Consider the following 17,075-nt stretch of genomic DNA (forward strand, 5'->3'; position numbering starts at 1 on the left):
AACTTAGAAAAGGGGGGGGGGTGTGTATTACCTGAACCCGTATGTCAGGATTGCAGGGATGGATGCGATTCGTCCGTCAAGGCAGCGGAACAGAGAAAGCGTGTTTCAGCCGCTGGGAAGAGGCTAGCACTCCGCGGCAGTGGGGGGTACATGAGGCGCCCCCTCAAGAATCTCGGGGAGACGTGCCCCTCTTTGACAGGACAAATGGAAGCTTCCTCAGTTTTCAGTGCAGTGAAATCCAGCTTCAAGCTCCTCACTGGGGATCAGCTTGCTGTCCCGGCGCCTTTAGCACAGCGCGGGGCTGACGCGCCCTTTGGAGGAGAGGGTCAAAGAAGCCGCTGATAAGTGATGCGGCACCAGGGGTCATGATAAGATGCCGGAACCTGGTGTTATTGAAACAGATAATTAAGTAGAGTGTAGTGACATATTTCTCATCCCCAGGGCATCCGATTTCATTTCACTGATCTAAGTCTCTTGGAGGGAAAGAGAAAAGCTTTGGAGTAGCTCCCCTTCACGGTGCCCTTGGGGAATAACAATGGTCCAGGTCACATCTCCACAATGAAGGGAGCTCCGTGGGCTGAAGCACAGCACTAATGAGCCCCGGGTCAAGAGGTCACTCCTCCTTGGAGGAGGGAGGGCCTTTAGCCACACTCTGCTCCTGGCGACAGATGGGGCCCTAACCTCATTCCCCTTTCATCTCACATGTGGGGTGAGGGGGAGGGTTTGTGGCCACAAGAGGGCCAATTCATAGTAATTTTCAGTGACTTGGTGAATAAACTCTTCCATTGGAGATGATACTGCCTCCCTACGTGTATTCTGAACAACCCATCTTCCTTGGTGAGATTGGTATAAATCAAGGATCACTTGACTGGTTGTCAAGTGAGTCCCTGCTTTCAAATGCCTCCTGTAAGCTTTCAGTGAAAGGGCAAGAATCCTAATTCAGTCCCTCACCTATTTCCATTGGTGTTGAACTCCGTTAAGACGCTAGGATTACTTGCTAGCGCAAAGAACCTTACAGAGCACTCAGTTGTGTCGCCAACTGTCACAACGGGAGCCCCTGTTCTTGAGTGTAGTGTGAAGTGTGATGGAATATGGATTTCATGCTGGTCGCACGGCTGGACGACCTCCAGGAAGAAATGGGCACATGCCTCTTTGGAAATATGTTGTACTTTTAAATATTTTCGTTGTATTCAAAGGAGCCCTGGAAATGTTATATGAAGTCCAGATACCAGAGAATTTTTTCCTGCTCTACTTTCCAGAAGTCATAAAGAATCACACCTGCACTTCAAACACTATCTGAGCTTTGTGCCTCTTAGAGAAATGATGTATGAGGTAGAAAAATTATAAAAGAGATGCTGAGAAATAAACGTGACCATTTCCACGTTATATATACGGAGCTCATTAACTGTTCAAACCAGTATTTTGCTATCAAAATTTGTTGGAGATTCAAAGGGCACATTACAAACATTTTGGGGAAAATTTAGACAAAACTAATTAGGGAGGGAAGTTATGTAAAGAAAGATGAAATCCTACTGTTTTCTCGGTTTTTCAAATATGTTTTTTAACTGTCCTTCCAAAAGTTGGCAAATTTCCATCACGAAATAGAAAATTTCCCTTCCCTCCATGAAAGAGTGGTCTGGAATTTAGAAGTGCACTGAATCCTGGATTGTAATGAAGGTGAAATTTCTGATTATATTCTATTTTGATAAGTACTAAAAATAAAATAAACTTATAGTATTAAATTTGCCAATGTATAGGACCAAGTGAAAAAATGCTAAATGTTGTGCAATAGCCTTGATTTTAAATTATGGAGAATTAGACTAATGTGGGATGCTTCATGAGTTAAGAGTGCAAACTATGGATTTGTGAGAAACAGTCCTAAAGGCTCACAAAGCTCTGGGGCTAGCACAGTGCCTTCCTCTACCTAATTCTTTTCTTTTGTGAATTTAAAAACGCTCAACAGGTGTTACAGAATTATATCTATCTATGAACTACACATTGTTTTAAAATCTAATTTTCAGAATCCCTGACGAAGTCCAAGAGTCAGAGTAAGTGTCTGCCCAAAGGCTTAGTGAAAGGGTGGCACTGATTAATTGCTGGTTATCCGCTGAATAATTACCTTAATTGAATATACCGCTTTTTAATTGACAGTCACTTCTAATAATTTAAGTTTCAAGGAAAAGACAGCTTACTTTAAATCCTTAAAGATGTGTCACGTCTTAAAACAAAGATACATTTTCAAAGTATTTATCCTCTCCATGTGTCAGAGCCCCTGGGTGTTTTCTGGAATGGTCTTACAGTGATATTTAACTACGCTGAATATATGACACCCAGTCTTTGTGAAAAATTGTGATTCTTATCAATGAAGAGGCAATTAAATGCTATCATTTGGAAGCCAGATGGATCAGGGATCTTATACGCTCCAGCAATCGCTGTCTTTTCCAACTGGGAAACAGATAACAGAAACTGTACTGCGTGAGGCACAATAGCCTAACGTGATTAGAAATCAGGCAGACTCTGGCTTCTCTGGAGCTGTACTCCCCCACAGGCTGAATTATAGCTCTCCTACCAGTCCCACGGCACTGAATGATGTCATGGGATCTGCAGTTCAGCGAGATGAAAGGGATAAAGCAGAACCCGCTGGCACTAGGCAAAGCTTCCAACACACAATCCACAACACAGCTTGGGAACCGAAAAAGCTACAGATCCAGCCACTCAGCCCAGGCTTGGGAGAGCCACCGGTATTGCCTGGTTGCAAAGGGGAAGAGGAAAAAGAGAGAGGAAAACAACGTGATCCGTGTTAAACAAAAGAATTTGTGGACTAGGAGGCGGGAGGGTGACTACCTGCCGAAAGAGAACTTTCTTGATATCCCTGCATATATATAAACTTAGCTCTGCCTTTGATGTTCTGCAACTGATCACCGATCAGATTACGGGCATTTCATCTCCCTGCTCCTCTGCCTTTGATCTGCATGGTTAATTTTATTTTCCTGGATTTGAAGTTTCGTCTGGGCTTGTGCTGACATACATTTTTGGGACGGTGGAAGCATTTGGCATAGAAGCGCTGCCAAGGAGAAACTAAGTTGCGGAAAGGGTGAGTACTGGAAAGAGTTCAGCACTTTGCAGGTACGGCATTTTATGTTTTGTGGAGCTTTCGCTTCACTTTTCCTGTGTGTTCTAAGAAAAAGACCGGTTTAATCAGTTAAAAGCAGGCATTTCTCTACTTGACTGCTGCATTATGTTGTATGCATGTGTCAGAGGAAATATGATTCTCAAAGCCATTTGAATAGTTCATACAAGAGGGTTTGCAATCTGTCATGCAAATTTTACTTGGAAATGAGTTGTTCAAGCAGGAGAAAGCTGAGTGCTAACTTTAGCACACAACCCGCCTTCGGAGCCTGAGATCTGTAAGCTATAATTGCTCTAAGTATTTACAGGTTACTTTATTTAGTAAACAGGCAGTGGAACTTTACTGGCTGCCAATGCTTTCCTTGTTTTCTTATATAAAAGAGTATAGTGCATCGCTGGCAATACTGTTCCTTTAGTTTATTTATTCTCCCACCTCCAAGATGTAAACCTATCAAATACATTTTCTTATGCAGTTTGCATCCTCAAGGGAATTACTGAAAAGGCATTCAAGTATGATTAAAGCCTTTTATGTGTAAAACTGAAGAATTTTAAAACAGGGAGCCTAAAGTGGTGCCAAGTTTGGTTAAAAAAAATTCGCTAGTGATTTTTCTGTAACCTTTGGGATTAGCACAAGCCTTATTTACAGGAACATTCCCGACGTCAGTGTTCCTAAATTAACATTTACTTTAAATTTATAGTGACAGCTGTCGTAAGTTAAAATTTGCCAACTGTTTATGAAGACTATCTGAGTAATCAATAGTTACTATGCTACATATAGTTTTTAGTCACAGTTTCACTTTAGTTTATACTCAACTTGGCAAAACCAAAATATATATCACAGTGCGGAATTTGAAAGTTCACTGTTCGGGTTTTTCTTTTCTTTTTTTTTCTTTTTTTTTTTTTTTTATGTCGACTCAATGATCACACACACACACACACAGAAATCTTTACACTGAGAGGCAAGAATTTAATACAGTGGAAAAGTAAGAGCTCCGTGTTCACATTAGTTCACTTTAATGTTCTAATCTTAAATTTATTTGGGTAGAATAATTATCATCACAATGGTCTATTTTATGCTAACTGAACCACAAAGAAATTATAAGTGATAAGACTAGTTATCCTTTAGTCTGAAATTCTGATGAAAAAGGAAAGGTCTAATGAGCCTCATTTCAAATGTAATTAATTTTTCAGAGCCAATTAATTTAATTACATTCTAAGCTTTCCTCCAGATATTAGAAGGAGGGTAATTAGCACTGTTTGCTTAATTTTAAAGCTTTGATAGCTGTTAAGTGGAGATTATTTAAAACCATTCTAAGCTGACTATATTTTAGAAATGTGTCAGTAAGAATTTAATCTAAAAGATTTAACTGTTGTTTTTAGTCATGCCAGGAGAGGCATTTAATTTTTGTTCTACTGACAATGCAACAAGGCACGTTCAAAATGTCCTGAGGTATCAGTTTAGGTTGATTCTTTCATTTGTTTGCTTTAAAAATCCTCTTTAAATCACAAAAGCAGTATTAATGTTCACATTTCAATAAAGAAAATTAAGTTTTTAAAGTAATGAGGGGAGAAGATGCCTGAAGAAACAACATGCTTGGGAATTTGATCACTTACTTTAGATTTGGGATTCATAAAAATTGTAAATGATTGTTTATTCTCCTACTAGGTTCATTTTAACAGCTACAGACTCTCCTCAGCGCAAAACAAAAGGGAGAATTAGCAATTATCTGATTAATTTAAGCTTTGTAGAAAACGAGCTTGGGCAAGTCAAGCCCTTGAAAATCCACTTCAGTGTCTGAATTAATTCAGTTAATTGTTTACTTCTTGTGTCTTGGTTGAGAAATGAAACAGATTGTATTTGATTTTAAAAGAAAGATGGCTATTACTGAATGTACAGGTACAGTCTCCAAAAGCATTTCTTAATTAATTGCTTCCTGATGATCTTGATTGTGACTTAAGTTGCTATACTCCATAATACTTCCATGAAGGAAACCCTTATGTCACATTTTTCAAAGCACTCTCCTATCTATTGCTTCAATGGCAGCTTTGTTACTGTAGAAGGTCCAAGTCTTCAAAAGACTTTTATTTCTAGTCCTGATTCTGTCACAGAGTCGCTATGTGACCTTAAGAAAGTCACTTCACTACTCGCTTTTCTCATGTGTGAAAGGAGGGAGTTGACTCTACCATTATGAAAGAAGCTGGGTAGAATTTTTAGAGCCATTTTACAGATGAGAAAACTGAGATTAGAGAAAAGTTAACTTGACTACCTGAACCAAGGTCACATAGCTGGTTTTCCAAGTCCTAATTTAATGTTCTTTCTTGTTCACCGCACATAGTCTGTTTTCTAAAAACCGAACAATGAAACCAATGCACTGTGTAGCTGAACAGGGAACCATATCAGTTCAAGAGATAAAGATGGCCAGTTCCTACTGGAGTGTATATATATACAAAATATATACATTTTTTCGTTTCCACAGTAGATACGTCAGTTAACTGGATTAGTCTGGTTATCTTCCAACTGTTCCTTTTGCTTCTGTATCCCTAAGCAGTCTGAACACAATTACTGTTACACATAATGTTCCAGAACATTTAAAATAATTTTTTTTTTACCAAAAATTAATGTATCAGTGCAACATGGAAATACAGAACTTTGTGTGTTTCTGCCTGGATATGCATGTATATACAAGATTGGCATTATCTAGGCCATCTTTGTGTGTTTTCAAGGAATACATATTTTCTTAGAAGACGTCAGTGGGGTCCCAGAGGAGTCTAATAGTTAATTAAAAGTTGTTATTCATTGAGGGAGATTCCCAGTGGGATTTTTGTGAGATTTCACTTCACAAATTTAATATGGTTCTTACATGATATGTGTTCCATACTACATTTGATCATATTAAGAGTTCCATTAACTCTTTTTTCCTGGGATGAAAAAAATTTTCATGCTTAGGAATTTGATCATTTAGTTTAGATTTGGGATTTGTTTTCTTTTGCTTCTTTTTTCCCTGGGGGGCGGATTTTCTTGTGAATAAATTTGATTTATTTATGGACTATAAATTTTGAACATAGACATTGTTCTTGAGACCAAATAGCTGTCCCTCGTATCTTATCGTCTTCATAAATGTTTCATCTGAAGCTTTACAAATTATTATTTAGTAACATTCACTAATATTTATGAACTCACTAATAATTAATTAATTCACTAATGCTTACTGAGTATTTGTATGTCAGGAACTCTCACCATGTTTCCTAAAACATGATCTCATTTAAATTTGCAATCACTGTTTGCATTCCCATTACACAGATGAGAAAAGTGAGTCTCAGAGAGGTTAAATACCATATGCAAGATCACGAAGCTAATTAAGTAGCAGCACTAGACTCCATCTGATTTCAAATCTTGGGTTCTTTTGTTCTAGGGGTGGGTAGTTAATTTTTTCCATTACAAGAATTATATAGAGCCCCAACTCGACTGTTAGCAAACATTAGAACCAAAATTTTGACCAAAAAGAGGGTTCTGTATTTTTTCTTTCTTTTGATATATTTTATGAGAGCTATTAGAAATTTTTGTAGAGTTTTCCATCACCTAGCCTAGAATCTATATAAAGGATCTCAAGACAGAAATGGTTCTTCTTATGCTTCACAACTAGACAGAACTCAAGCATTAGGCATTGGCTCGGTCAGACTCTCTTCTCTATGCTGGCAGAGCCAGACCAAGGCATCCTGAAAAAATTAATAATAATTTGGTGCCCCTTGAAAGAATGATCTTTATAATTTTGTAAGCCCAATCTACAGAAATGGGCAATGAAAAGGAGGGCAGAAGGAGGCTCCTTGGTAACTGCACTTAATGTCCCCTCTACCATTATAAGGCATTCAGCTTTGGCTCCAGGGTTGTTCCTCACAACCACCCACTTGCTGGAATGACCCCTCAGAAGTTATCAAGTCCTTAGATTGAGAGGTGGTTCAACACCATCCTTGGTGAGTTCAATCTGCTCTTTGATGGAAAGGAGGAGGGAGAGGTGAGGTGGGGAGGTAGAGCTTTCCATCGGCTTTATCAAACCATTCCTTCACATAAACCACTCGCTGCAAGAGATGTTCTGACAAGTACAGTTTCTCCATCCTCTTAAATGTCCCCAGTACTTGGGCAGCCTTAGCCTAGCAACAGGGGGTGCTTCCCAACTAACCTGTTCCTTCATTAAGGCACACACAGAGAAGTCTGCCATATTTATAGGAAAGAGAGGAAGGAAGTCAAGGGTCCATTTCTTCTCCCATTAGAAACATGAAAAGTCTAGCCAATGGGGGTGTCATAAATTCATGAAGATCAGTGCAAGTGCTAAAACTTATAACAACTTATAACTCTATAAATGTCAGAAGTTTGACATTACATAAACTAAATAAATAAACCCTTTGGCCTTTTCATGTATATTGGTTTATGCACTAGTGGTATAGTAAGATTTTATTAAGATTAGGGAGCCTGGATTATTCCAGCTTTATTATTAACTTAATGTGTGACCTTGAGCAAGTCATTCAATGTCTGGGCCCAACCCTACACTGATAGTCTAGAATTGGCCGCAGTGGTTGTTGGGATAAGCATCTTGATTATTTTTTCCCTTATTTTCTTAACTATATTTGACAAACCTGATTAATCTTTGAGATGTTCGTTCACATTTAGTAATTCATTCAACAAATTTTAATGAGTACCTACAATGTGTCAGGCACTGTGAACTGACAGAATTCAATATTCTCACTTAGCTAGCATTCTGTTACATTTCCCAAGGAATAGTGATTTACACTAGAAATGATTAGAAAGTCAAACAATTTTCCTTGAACTTTGCTTCTAGTGAGCTGATGACTTATCATTGAAACTATTTTTATTTATTTATTTTTAAAATTTTATTTATTTATTTGACAGAGAGAGAAAGAGCACAAGCAGGCAGAGTAGCAGGGAAAGGGAGAGGGAGAAGCAGGCTCCCAGCCTGACACAGCGCTCAATCCCAGGACCCTGGGATCATGACCTGAGCCGAAGGCAGTTGCCTAACCAACTGAGCCACCCAGGCACCCCTGAAACTATTTTTAAAAGAAGCCAGTTAGTTCAATTTGGGGGAGCTGTTGAATATCCTAAACAAATACACTTTGTATCAGCCTAGATAGTGCTAAAACTGGCTTCTGGAAACCAGCCCTTAACTTAATCTTAAAAACAACAGTACTATGAAGATCCTCATGACAATTTGGCTTTTCCTAAAAAAACTTCAACCTGTTACTGATATTCAGTGTTTTAAAGGGAGAAGAATGCCTGCAGCCCCGATTCTTAGCATCATTCTCATTCTGATTGGGCATAGGAATCACATTATTCTTTTTGTACTTCTGCTGACGCTCAGTTGTGGCTCTGGGTTCCATTCAGATACCGGAAGAGAGTATCTGAATGAGTGTGATAAAGTGGGGAATACTTATTTAACTTAACCATCTTCTTCTTTAGAGAATAAGATGCATACAATAACCAGAGTGCAGGGGTTCAATGGTCTTTGTCCCCATTGTCAAATATCATTTCAATGATCATCTATTTACTGATGCTAGGCATTGGGTGCCCTATAGAAGATGTCCTCCTGCTAATAATGGCTGCCATTTAGTGAGCATTAACTATGTACTGAGCATAGTGCTAAGTGCTTTAAATACCTTATTTTATTTAATAACCATCAAAGAAACAACACATTTCGCAGATTAAAAAAATGGAAATTGAAGGTTAAGTTCCTTTTCCAAGGATATGCAACTAGTGAATGGCAAATTGGCATCTGAGACCAGATAATCTGATGCAAAGGTCCATGTATGTTAAAAATAATGTCTCTCTCTCTGTAGCCAACCAATAGGCTAACCAGGCAGATCAATCAAATACACAAGAAATGATGCAAGAACTAACGGACCAAATAATGTCTTACTGTCTCTAAGTACAAAAGGAGGCCAGGAAATAAAAGAGCCCTTGGCTGAAATCAAAGAGGTATTTCCTGAGCTGGCAGATTAAATTCCACTGAGAAAACATTTATTGAACATTTGCTTGGATGTTTGATATTATCAGAAATGCAAGTTTGAACAAAATATACCCCTTCTCTGAAACAATTTTTAACTCCTTAAGGAAGAAAGCTAAGTCACAGACAGTTAGGACACGAGGGAGGTGGCAAGTGCTATCATGGTAGTAAGAAGTCCACAAATCTTGGATGGACCCATGAGAGTTGTGACTTTTGAGCTGGTTTTGAAATAGGAGTAAGGTAAGTAAGTAAAGAGTCAGCACAGTAGGGGAAATAGGTGAGTACGGAGAATAAGTTCAGAAAGCAAAGGGAAAGGGAAGTTCAGGGCACATTTGAGGCCAGGCATGCAGACCAGTTTGGCCAGAATATAAAGTGTGTGGTCTAGAGAAGAGAAAGATAAGACTGAAAATGTGGGTGGAGCCCAACCATGGCAGTCTTTGAATGCTAATTTAAAGAGTATGAAAGTCATTCTTTACGATGAGGCGTCTCTTGTAAATCTTTTTATTGGCCAGTACCAGTGATGAAAGGCCAGAGGAAGAAGGATTGCTGGACAGACCAGCAAGGAGAAAGATTGGCCAACTGTGGCAATATTCAGGTGAAAGGTAGGGGGTACCTGTACCATGATGGAAGTAGTGGGACCAAGAGAAAGAGGGGAAGAAAGGGTGAGTGTAGAGACACCTTACCAAGGAAGAAAAAATAATCCATCTTAACAAAGACACTGAGTACCCTATGTCCTAGACTCTGAGACTGCAAGAAAATAAGACGTGCCTTCAGATGATTGAAGTCTAGGTGAGGAAATGAGCTCGGATGAACAGATAACTTCTGTATAATGACAAGCATGTTAGTGCAGAACATGTAGTAGTACTGGGGACAGCACAGACGGGCTAGGGAAACTCCCTTCCTCTTTCCCAATTAATGTGGCAGACTCCTCTGTGTGTGTTTTAATGAAGGAACAGGCTAGCTGGGCAGCAGCCCCTGATGCTAGGCTAGAACTGCCCAAGTTTGGGGGGGGGGCATTCAGCAGGATGGAGAAAGCTGTACTTGTCAAAACTCCTCTTGAAGAGAGTGGGTTTTGCCAGAGGGAATGGTTTGATAAAGTTGATGGGAAGCCCCACCTACCCACCTGACCTCTCCCTCCCCCTTGTCATCAGAGAGCAAATTGAACTCAACTCTGGATGGTGATAAACAACCTCTCAATCTAAGAATGGGAGATTTACCTCGAGGTTCAAATAAGATAGTGCATAGTATTCGTAACTTGTTTATAAAGAAATTGTTATTGAGGTTTATGTTCTGGCTGGGTTAGATTTGAAGTAGATATCCTTGAGGTGTAACACTTGGGAATGATCATACTTTTAACGTGTGTTTCACAAGAACCTGGTCTTTACTATGGCGTTCTCAAGGTCACAAGACCAGCTATCAGAAATTAATTAGAACAACTTACTCATTCATTTATTCATTCAACAAATATTTATTGAGGAGCTACTATGGGCTTTGAGGTATGGTAAGGAAACATAGGCTATTGTTCCATCCAAAGAGTGGTGCAGTTGTGTCAGGAAAACAAAACCAACACACAAAAAGTGGATGCCTCTTTGCACCAGAGTCATGCACAGTATCCTGTGTTTGAAGGAAATTTTGCCTTTGGTTTACTCACTGGACAGTTGAAACAATAATTGCTTACATTTCTATAGCATTCCACTGCTGAAAAATATTTTTTTATACATATGATTCTTTTACTCCTTCCAACAAATCTGCAAACTGGGCACCGTTAGCTCCATTTCATAAATGCACAAACTGAAGTTTGTAAGTTTCAACACCTTGCACAAAGCAGTTGTAGAGGTATGGAACCTGGACTCTGTGCTCCTCCGCATGGCCAGGACTTTGAGCATATTGAGCGACCCTATGGGTTGGATTGGGCTAGTGCTGGTGTGGAAGAGGCGGACACTGGCTCGTACAAAGATTCACCTTCACTGACCACTAGAGGTTTCTGCCTGGGGTGGGGGGAGGGGGTGTGTGCCTTGATTATCTGCTGGAAAAAAAAAAATACATCAATGAATGAATATGAAGGTTATTGATGAACTGGTAATTTTGATCAGCCAGAGTAAACGTGCCACATCCTTTTGGGGGGGGGGGGGGTGCTTTCCACCTACGCAAAAGCAGGCGCTGGGTAGAATGTAATCAGGTAAAGGAAAGGTACAAAAGTCCTGGGAAAAATACGTCCAGGGTGAAAAGGAAGGATCTCCCTTCGCTGCAGGCAGTTACCCTAACATAGCCAAGGGCTTGCTGATCTTGGTGTTCCCGTTTCTTCCCCTTCCCCCGCCCCAACCCTGTGGCCCTTGTCGGTCTGCGGGACTCATTCACCAGCATCCGCAGCCGCAGGGGGCGCGCCACCCGCGCCTCAGACCTCTGCAGGGAGAGCCTGGCTGAGCCGAGCCGAGGCTGCCCAGCGCCGGGGGCGGGACCAGGAGCGGGCGGGGCCCTGGGTGGGCGGGGCCCTGGGTGGGCGGGGCGCGGGAGGCGGCGGCCGTTGCCGGGCTACCGAGGAGCGCGGAGCCCGAGGCGCGGGGAAGCGCTCGGCGTGCTCGCGGTGAGAGGACCCCGGACCCAGCAGCCCTCCCGGTACGCTGCACCCGGCCTTTTTCGTGCGCCCCTTTGACAGCGAGTCCGGTTGGACCTGCAGGGCAGGACGCGGAGCGCGGGCGGCGGAGCGTCCCAGGGGACAGAGAAGGTAGGTGCCCGGCTCCGCCAGGGGCTGCGCAGCGGTCCCTAGTCCTCGCCCCGGGTGGATTCCCCGAGGAATGGCAGCCCGGGAAGAGGCGGCTGCCGAAGGGGAGGGTCGCTGGGGAGGGCTGCTCCAGTGCAGAGGAGAGGGGGCGGACGGACCGAGCCGGGAGAAGGCGACCCCTGGGCAGGGGTGACAGCCAGGCCAGGAGGTCTTGCCTGGGGAGAAGGCACCGGAGACGCTGGAACCAGGGAAGCCACGGCGGGAGCGACGCGGGAGGGTGAAAGCCTCCCGGTCTCAGTCCACGATGGGAGGGACGGGACTTCGTCTTTCCAGGCAGGGATCTTGTAAATAGAAAACCAAAGGTTTGTGAGTATGTAAATAAATCTGCGTGAGGCTTACCCCGGCCCGGAACGGTGGCGCTGCTGCAGGGTCGGTGCTGGGCACCTCGCAGCTGCGCGGCGTCCCTGCGTGGACTCCCGCCGCTCCGGAGGAACCGAGTGCAGGCCTGGACTGCCTACCCACTGTTGCTGGGAGGTGCAGCGAGAATGCTCCCAGCGCTTATAAGTAGTCCATAAACAGAACATTCCGTGGGAAAGTAACGTTCGCAGGTATCAGCACTATCTGTTAGTACAGGGATGGGTGGAGCATGTAATACATTCGAGAGAAAGGTCAGCGCTCACAGTCCTTGCCTAGGTTCTAATGCCATTTCACGGGAATAGAAATTTACAAATATACTCTTGAAATTGAAATTTGGAAGGATTAAAATTCAAGGATGATCTGTTTTGATGGTAGCCAACTATTCATCAAACACACATTTAGGAAATCGTGTCACATTTTGCATTTTTATAAAAGGACTCAATTGCAAACAAAACCATAAGCCTTGTTCCGTAATTCTTGAAACAACTAACTGAAAATATTTATGAAGGTGTAATTTTTACTCCATTGAGGGTTTTCCTTTAGTAGAAGACAATTTCTTCACATAAACAGGAAACAGTTATTGTTAAACATGACTTAATGCAAACAGAAGATTTTAATATGCTGTTATTTCATGATCAGATACTTCTCTTCAAAAGGGAGGATTATACTGCATTAGTTCAGGATTTACTCAATATGTTCTCTGCTGTGCAGTTTTACCTTAGGCATTTTTGCCAAAGCTACTTTCGTGTAGTTTACAAATATTTCAAGCACTCCTTACTCTCTGATTTAAAGATCAGTAACTTCGAGGGGGTGAGAATTGAGTCCCACTGTGGAAGAAAGGGTTTGACATTAATTATTATTCACAGAAATGTGGGTACTTAAAAAGAATGTATCTTTGGGTGGGTGATATTTATCAAGTCGTTCTGAAAATACTACAAAACACAGACATGCAATTTCATTGAGAAAATACTACCTTGACATCAGTACATAGAACGTTATCATGAGCTCTGTATGTTCTTTTTTTTTTTAAAGATTTTATTTATTTATTTGACAGACAGAGCTCACAAGTAGGCAGAGAGGCAGGCAGAGAGAGAGAAGAGGAAGCAGGCTCCCCACAAAGCAGAGAGCCCGATGTGGGGCTCGATCCCAGGAACCTGGGATCGTGACCCGAGCCAAAGGCAGAGGCTTAACCCACTGAACCACCCAGGCGCCCCTGTTCTTTATTTTTTAAATCCATGAAACTGTCTTATGACATCTGTGTTATTACTGAGACCACATAACTTTATTGACTTGAGAATTTTTTCCATAGTAAGTGTTAGTATTTTCTGGGATGTTGATGGAAGTTATCTGCCCTTTGATGAGAGTGTCTTTTGACTCTGAGCCCCAGGCTGCGTCTTGAATTTGAGGTTAAGAACATCTGAAGACTTTTTACACACTTGAAGTTGCAGTGTTAAAGTACCTTTCCTATCTAGAAACTTGGATAAGGAGCACTGCTAGTATATAAGTAGCTATAAGAGGCTTTTCAAAACAACAGAAAATGAAAATTTTTTTTTACCTCAGATGATCATCAGTTTTAGTTTACACTTACCTGCACACACATATGAATAGAAAATGAATGGAGACATGTAATTGTCCTATGCTGTCCTCAATATGTTAGTTTAATTTACCAGTACATGACTCAAGGGCATGTTGGAGACTTTTGAAACATAAGTGAGAATTTGATTCTCCTTTTTCACCTATTTAGATCTTTGAACTGAAGCTTAACCCAACCCCCTGTGACTATTTCCATTATTCAGACATTAATACAACACAAACAAAAAAACTGCAGGCATCTTGAATGTGGGAAGAAAAAGCAAGTCCTTTTAAATCTCATGAGTCAGTATTTAAAGTCAAGCATTTAAAATGCGGGAAAAGGCTAACCTGCCCTATCTATGTTCACCACAGGTTGAATGAGAAGAACCCACCTTGAATAAATGTACACTCCAAATAAATAGACAGCTGCTTATGTGATAAGAGAGCCAGGACAGTTCAACAGTGAAGTACATTCGTCTCGTGGCAGCTGATTATTAAACGTTCATAGCCTTTTTAAAGTAACTTTCTAGCCGAAGAAAAAAGAACAGTAAAGCCGTATGAACACAGTTTCTTTTCATGATTTACAGGTTAAGCAGTGAGTTCATTCATTCTATTTTATCTGGCTAAAATGTTTACATTTAAAAGTAAGATGTTTAAACAGTATTGGGCTATCTTTTAATCCACACATCACAGAATATGTACATTTTACACTGAAGTTTTAAAACCTGGGTTTAAAAAAGAGAAAAAGGACCCCTCAGTAATTAGATAAAACAAAGGAACTTGTATATCTAAAGATTAAATATTATGTAGCCACTCTTCAGTGGACTTGGATAGGTCTAATATGAGGAGATCTGAAGGAATGGACACTACTTACACTGGAAAAGAGCACTTCAGATGTTTCAAAGAGAGGTTTTGGATTTGATCCAGACTTCTAAAATAAAAATTGAAACAGCTGTGTTTTAGAAATGGTTATGCACAGTTCTCTTAAGATACACTGTGTCGGCATTGGAGGTCCCCACAGTCCTTGATGCTACAGTTGTTCTACTTGTATTTTGAGATAGAGAAACATTTATGAATGGTGGGGGGGAGATTTATGAATTGCCTGGGTTACAATATGCTACATTTTGAGAATACTGACAGTGATTTTCTGAACACAAAGATGATAGAGTCTACAACTCAGAGAAACAAAAAGAATTAGTCTCCAAAACCCCTATCCTACGTTAAGTTCTGTTTGGGGGGGGAAGAAAAAAAGAAAAAAATTGTGTGTGTGTGTGTGTGTGTGTGTGTGTGTGTGTGTGTATACACATACACACACAGAGAGAGAGAAGACTGACAGTGACTGGTCCCTAATGTTTTTGAACTTTGGGGGAATTGAAGATATTGTGTTTGGCAACAGAACATTGTAAAGCTTGTTGAGTTTTCTAGTAGAAAATATTTCATGATTTGAAAAAGGGAAATCTTTCTCATTCCCCAGCCAACAACAATATGTATGTGCTTATTACCACATGCCTTTGTGAGCTTCCTAGGCTACAAAAGAGGCTGCCAGCTCTATGATGTAGCAGGAATGATTTTCAGAACATAATGAAATTGAAGGCTAAGATAGAGGCAGGCTAGAGGCCACGGCTTATTGTCCTGTTTGGAAATAGCTGTACCCTAAATTTCTAACTGATTTTTTTATTCTCTGAGCGTATGGCATGGACATTATTTCTAAGTCATTCATGATTATGTTCCACCATTAAAATGTAAAAGACTGTATGTATAGCATTGGCTTTATTTCAATGCTGATTTTATAAATGGTAAGCCTGCCAGTTTACTTTAATGTTGATTTTTTAAAAAATGTTTCAGTTTATTGCATATTGGAAAATGTATGAGTTGAATGTAGCTTTATTACATAATGGTGATACAGTTTTATGAGATGAAAACTGTTATGTATTGCATACACTGTATGTTAGATAATAAATCAAATAACTTTAAAGGATGAAAAAATAAAGAAATTCATTTATTCTGGAAAAACTATCCAGATTATTTGAATTATTCTGAAATTTATCTATTTTGGTCATTTGTAAGATAAAAAATAAAGATCATTCTCAGAAAGGTTACTGAATTAAGGAGTGCTTGGGTGACTCAGTCGGTTAAGAAACCAACTCTTGATTGCAGCTCAGGTCTTGATCTCAGGGTTGTGAGTTCAAGCCCTGTGTTGAGCTTAAAAAAAAAAAAAAAGAAAAGAAAAAAAAGAAAGGAAGGAAGGAAGAAATGTTACTTAATTGTTAAAATTAGAAAAATAAATAACAGATTTTCGAGTGAGCTTTGTTAATATTATAGCACTGTATTCACGAAGTGGTGTCCTGAACTGAATTGTTCAGTTTACTAATTTATATTTCAATACCAAGTTATAGTTGCACATATTTTCCACATATATTGCTTTAGCCCTTATAACAATCCTAAGAGCTAAAATATCATCCCTAATTAGTGAAGTTCTTCATTCATTCAATGTGTATTGGGCACATATTGTGGGTGAGCTATAGTTCTAGAGCAAAATCACTATTCTTGTCATTGAGTCCTCAAACCATAATTGGTTGGTTGGTGCTGGAGAGAAGGGAGGGAGCTTAGTGTGTCCTTAGGGAATGGTGGAGACTGGGACACTAGAAAGTACTTGTTCTGTGTAAGGGACAACCGATGCTCAGCTGTAACTCATGTTGCCTCGATGTGGAACCAGATTTTTCTAATTTTTCGGGAAAATTCTTTAATTTTATATTGAAGACGTATTTTAAAAAATTAACCACTGCAGTAACTGAAGAAAATAATGCAACATATGGCCAGCAAATAGAGTGAAGGAACTAGGTAATTATGCTGCAAGGTAGAGATGAGCCCACGGTGCAGTGGAAACACAAAGGACAAGCACCATGCGAGATTTAGGAAGATCCCAGAAGAACATTGACAGATTGTGGGTCAGGTATGGTAGATATAGTCAGTCACAGGACATAAAGGTAGGTCCCAAGGCAAAAGAGGGGGCAGCAATTATGTATACTGTAGTTTGAAATAACCACTGTGGTTTGGGATCCAGTGGTCTGCCCAGCCAATAAAAAATGGTGCCTACAGCTGCTCCTCCCTTGGGGCCTCCTGGGAAGGGCTGCCTGAGACCCCCGCCTCCATGTCTGTTGACACACCAGTACAGGGTTTCATGATTTGGACGAGGAAGCAGAAGGGGAGTGCATTTCCGC

General features: G+C 40.6%; 1 protein-coding gene across 2 annotated transcripts in view; it reads left to right on the plus strand.

Moving 5' to 3' along the window:
- Positions 1-2,677: 2,677 nt before the first annotated feature.
- The window catches only part of TNFRSF19 (TNF receptor superfamily member 19), an 88,926-nt gene continuing 74,528 nt past the window's right edge, over positions 2,678-17,075 (plus strand). Inside the window, exon 1 of one of the 2 annotated variants that reach the window (XM_045978555.1) lies at positions 2,678-3,094. The gene's annotated coding sequence lies outside the window, so the exon portion shown is untranslated. Of the gene's footprint in view, positions 3,095-11,685; positions 11,869-17,075 lie in introns of those variants that run through there. The other variant, XM_045978554.1, reaches the window with a different exon arrangement.

The sequence above is a fragment of the Meles meles genome, chromosome 14 (genome assembly GCF_922984935.1).
Source record: "Meles meles chromosome 14, mMelMel3.1 paternal haplotype, whole genome shotgun sequence".
In the NCBI taxonomy this organism is placed as follows: Eukaryota; Metazoa; Chordata; class Mammalia; order Carnivora; family Mustelidae; genus Meles; species Meles meles.